Source organism: Larus michahellis, chromosome 22, assembly GCF_964199755.1.
Source record: "Larus michahellis chromosome 22, bLarMic1.1, whole genome shotgun sequence".
In the NCBI taxonomy this organism is placed as follows: domain Eukaryota; kingdom Metazoa; phylum Chordata; class Aves; order Charadriiformes; family Laridae; genus Larus; species Larus michahellis.
This window is the reverse complement of record NC_133917.1, coordinates 4,878,724-4,883,602: the sequence shown is the minus strand read 5'-3', so window position 1 is coordinate 4,883,602 and position 4,879 is coordinate 4,878,724.

The following is a 4,879-nucleotide window of genomic DNA, read 5'->3' as shown; positions in this document are numbered from 1 at the left end:
CCTGGAGCCTTCTGGGACACTCCCACACCCCCTTCAGGACCTCCCTGAGCCCCCCCCCGGACACCCCAGAGCCTTCTGGGAGCTCCCCCTAGTAACCCCCACATCTCTGTGAGATCCTCCTGAGAGCCCCCCAGGGCCTCCTGGGACCCCTCATATTCCCCCCAGGACTTCCTGGAGACTTCTGGGACCCCTCTGAGCCCTCCAGGACCCCCTGGAGCCCTCCGGGACTCCGTGACTCCCCTCCAGGATGCCCTAGAGTCCCCCAGAGCCCTCTGGGACCCACTGGACCCCCCCTCCTCCCCCCGGTACCCACCACATCCCCCTGGGACCCTTCTGTGACCTCCCCCCCCAACCGCATGAGAGCCCCTCAGAGCCCTCCAGGACCCCCTGGGACCCTTTGTCTTCTGCCAGGACTCTCTGGGACCCTCTTGGGACCCCCCACATTCCCCTGAGACCCTCCTGGGACCACCCCATAGCCCTCCAGGACCCCGTAGGAACCCCCCACATTTGCCCCTGTGACTCCCTGGAGCACCCTGGGACCCTCCCACATTCCTCCTGGGACCCATGCACACACCCCCAGAACACCCCAGAGCCCCCTTGGACCCTCCTGGGACCTCCCCAGGTCCCACAGGGACCCCCTGGAGCCCTCCACGGTATGCCCCACACCGCCGGAGAGCCCTGTTAGAGCCATCTGGGATCCCCTGGGACCCTCTGGAGCCCCCTGGGACCCTCCCACACCCCCCCCAGGATCTTCCACAGTCCTCTGGAGCCCCCCAGGACACCCCAGAGCCCTCTGGCACCCCCTGGAGCCCCTGCTGGTACTGGCCACATCCTCCTGGGACCCCCCCCTACACCCCGTGAGAGCGCCCCCAGGGCCCTCCAGGACTCCCCGGGACGCCTCATGTTCCCCCAGCGCACCCTGGAGCCTTCTGGGACCCCCCCCTCATTCCCCCTGGGACCCTCCCATCCCCCCCAGGACACCCCAGGGCCCTCTGGGACTCCCTGGAGCCTCCCAGGACGCCTCGTTCCCCCAGCGCTCCCTGGAGCCTTCTGTGAACACTCACATTCCCTCAGTGCCCCTCTGGGACCTTCCCACACCCCCTCCAGGACCCTCCAGAGCCCTCTGGGACTCCCTGGTACCCCCTACATCCCACTGGGACCCTCTGGGACCCCCATTACACCCGCTTCCCCCTCCCAGGGGACACCAGCTCCTGCCACATCCTCTGGGGCTGCTGGAGCCCGATGGAGCATCTCGGCAAAGGAGAGATGACTGAGTGAGAGAGAGAGGAACTGAACTGAGCAGGGACCCCCTGAATGGCGGAGAGAAGGATAAAGGAGCTGTGGAGCAGAGGCTGACAGGGACTCTGATGGGACAAGAGAGAGGGAAAGGGAGATGAAGTGCCACAAGGTGCCTCGGACATGGAGGAAGGTATTTGCTCTAAAGCTTTAAAAAGAGGCAACTGAATGTAATGAGTTTTTTTCCCCCCGATATTTAGATGGCGTGCTCTGAGGTACTTTTATTTCTGTCTGGCTTTCAGTGGTGCGTTTCCTCGGCAGCCCAGTGGCATCTCTCTCAGGCAGTGCCGCTGGCCAGATGTCCCTCCTCCTTGTGTAGCACACAAAAAACATTGTAGTCCAATTATAACTATGTATTTTGGAGAGAGATAGTGTTGTGGTGTCAATTCACAGCTGTGCAAGTGAAATTAGTGACAGAGGAAAGTCAAATACTCCTATAGTGTAAGTATTTTTATTTGGTGTATATAAATGTAATGCACACCTTTTCACCAAAAGGGAAAGGACAGGGCCTTTCCCGACACCAGCGAGAAGGTTTACTGTTACGCTAAGAACGTGTTCAAAATTGTAGCAATTAGACTTAATCCAGACTTCAAGAGTTTGGATGGCGCTGGCGTTTGCAGGCTGTGCTGTTTCCCCAGAATCCTCCTGTAGCTCAGCTACTGTCCCGAACTTCAGTCTGAGGGAATTCCTCTGCTCTCTTCCAGGCTATTTCTTAAGATGCTGAGTTATAATTGGGAATTTTTGTTTTCCAGGTGCCCCACTGTAGGCATCTCGTGCTGCTTGAGAGATGCCCCAGCCCAGGTTTGCAGCCGGTGGCGGAGCCCCCCTGAGGGGAAGGGGCCAGCCCTGGGTCTGGTCATTTTGGGCCTTTTTTGGGGGTGAATAGAAGGCTGTCTGTGTGCGTCTCAGGGGGTGGTGATGTCATTTGGGGTACCCCAATGTCATTGGGGCAGTGATGATGCAGCGGAGGAGCAGGTGAGTGGGGGATGGGGGGGTTACATGAGGGTCTCCCAGAAGAGCTAGGTCACAGCCACAAAAGGTCTGAAAATTCTTGGAATGCATTAAAAAATGTGAAAACCTGTAACTATGGGCATGAGGCATTGAAATAGAGAACAATCTCTCATTTATATAGGAGAAATATATATATTGAGAAATAATTTATGTATATAAAATAAATTCAAAATAAAAACCTCTGTCTCTAAGGATTCCATGATTCTGTGCTTCTGTGTTATATAAAAGATCATAGAATATAAAAATACTTACAAAAATGTATTTATAAAGAGATATTAGTGTCAAAATAGATGTGTAAGCAGACAGTCTAAATAGATATTCTGTATCATAAGTGTTAATACATAAGTCTAAGCAGATTTTCTATATAAGCATAAACAGATAATATAAATTCCCTAAATATATATAATGTGTAAACAGATGCATGAGTGTCAATGTCCGGGCTATATATGGATTTGTGCAGCCAGAAAGGAAAAAATAAAAAAAGTTTAATGCAGGAAAGCCAAAATCACCAATTCTTATATTGTGGATAAGGCACCAGCCTCCCTCCCCCATCTCCATCAGAGATCCAGCTGCTGTCAACCCGCCCCCAGCCCAGCCCAGGTGCCCTGCGCAGAGCAATGCAGCGTCCCTGGGGCTCATTCTGGGGGGAAAACCTCTGTTCCGCAGGTTTTTGGTGCAGAGGCGCCGGCTGTCGCTGCCTGGGCTGCGAACGCAGGGAAGGTAGAGCTGATCCCTGGCTGGACCAAAGCGGGCTGAGAGCGGTCACCGCTCATCACCCTAATGAGTTCTGAGACCAGGATAATTAAGGGGGTGCTGCCGCCCTGCGGCTGAAGGCTGGTCCTGCAGATGGGGAGCCGCGCATGCGCCCTGGCCCCGTCTCCCGCTCTCCCTGGCCACGCCCCCGGCCCGCCTTGGCCCCCGTCAGCGCTGCGGGTTAGTGCGGCAGCTCGGGCGCAGGCGCGGTTTCGCGGAGGCCGGTCCGGCGACGGTCTCGAGAGAGCGGCAGCCGCAGGGCGAACCAGGACCGCCAGGACTCCGGCGAGCTCCGCGCCACCTGGAGCGGCATCGGTGCCCCCCGCCCGGCCTCGAGAGCGGCTGTCGGTGCGCCAGTATCGGCTCTTATGTGTTCCCGCCGCCCCGTCAGTGCCCGTCAGTTTTCCTGGTGTCCATCTCCATGGCCCCGCGGTCCTCCAGGACTCCGGAAGTGCCCCCTCAGTCCTCCGACGCGCGTCTCCATGGCCCTTTGGTCCTCCAAAGGTTCCTGTATCAGGAATAGTGTGGTGAGCCGGACTAGGGAAGTGATCATCCCCCTGTACTCGGCACTGGTGAGGCCCCACCTCGAGTACTGCGTTCAGTTTTGGGCCCCTCGCTACAAGAGGGACATTGAGGTGTTGGAGCGTGTCCAGAGAAGGGCTACAAAGCTGGTGAGGGGCCTGGAGGACAAACCTTATGAAGAACGACTGAGGGAGCTGGGGTTGTTTAGCCTGGAAAAGAGGAGGCTGAGGGGAGACCTTATCACCCTCTACAACTACCTGAAAGGAGGTTGTAGAGAGATGGGGGCTGACCTCTTTTCCCTGGTGACAAGTGATAGGACGAGGGGAAACGGGTTCAAGTTACATCAGGGGAGGTTTAGATTAGATATTAGGAGACATTTTTTCACTGAAAGGGTTATTAAACATTGGAATAGGCTGCCCAGGGAGGTGGTGGATTCACCATCTCTGGAGGTGTTTAAAAAAAGAGTAGATGGGGCACTGAGGGACATGGTTTAGAAGTGGCTCTTGTCAGGGTAGGCTAAAGGTTGGACTCGATGATCTTAAAGGTCCCTTCCAACCTCAACAATTCTATGATTCTATTCTATGATTCCAGGACCCCAGAAGTGCCCCCTCAGTCCTCCGACCGGTGTCTCTATGGCACTTTAGTCCTCCAGAAACCCGGAAATGCTCATCAGTCTTCTGGAAATCATATGCTTCCAGCACTCTTCCAAAACCGTAAAACACGATTAACAGTTAACCACAAAAACATCTGAAGATCGCAAAAATAAAGCGACCCCTGCAGAATTTTCTTCTCCAGAGCAACAACTAGACAGAACTCAAACAAAAGCACTAAGAGAATCACCAGAGGTGAGTCCCAAATGGAAGTAAAAAGGGGTGGTGCCCTGCCTGTTGGGAACTTAAAACAGGAGAAAAAGCAGCTGCAGCTCCTGTGGCCGTCTTTATGTCTTCTGGGAGATTGGCCCCGCCCGTTGCCCAGGGGATAGTGGGAAGGGCGGTGGTCGGGGCCCGGGGTATATGAGCCACAGGCTGGGCTCAGGAGCTCATTCTGCTGCTGGGTTCCTCTGGGGTCGGTGCTCTGCTGGTCCTTCACTTGGCTGCAGCTTTGGGGCAGGCTCAGCTGTTTGGGCAGGTGTGTTTGGGCAGGTGTGTTTGGGCAGGTGTGTTTGGGCAGGTGTGTTTGGGCAGGTGTGTTTGGGCAGGTGTGTTTGGGCAGGTGTGTTTGGGCATTTAGAGAGACAGAGGTAAGAAGGCTGAGTTAAGATAATTAGGATTAGTAAACATCCAGCCGCCTGTATAGT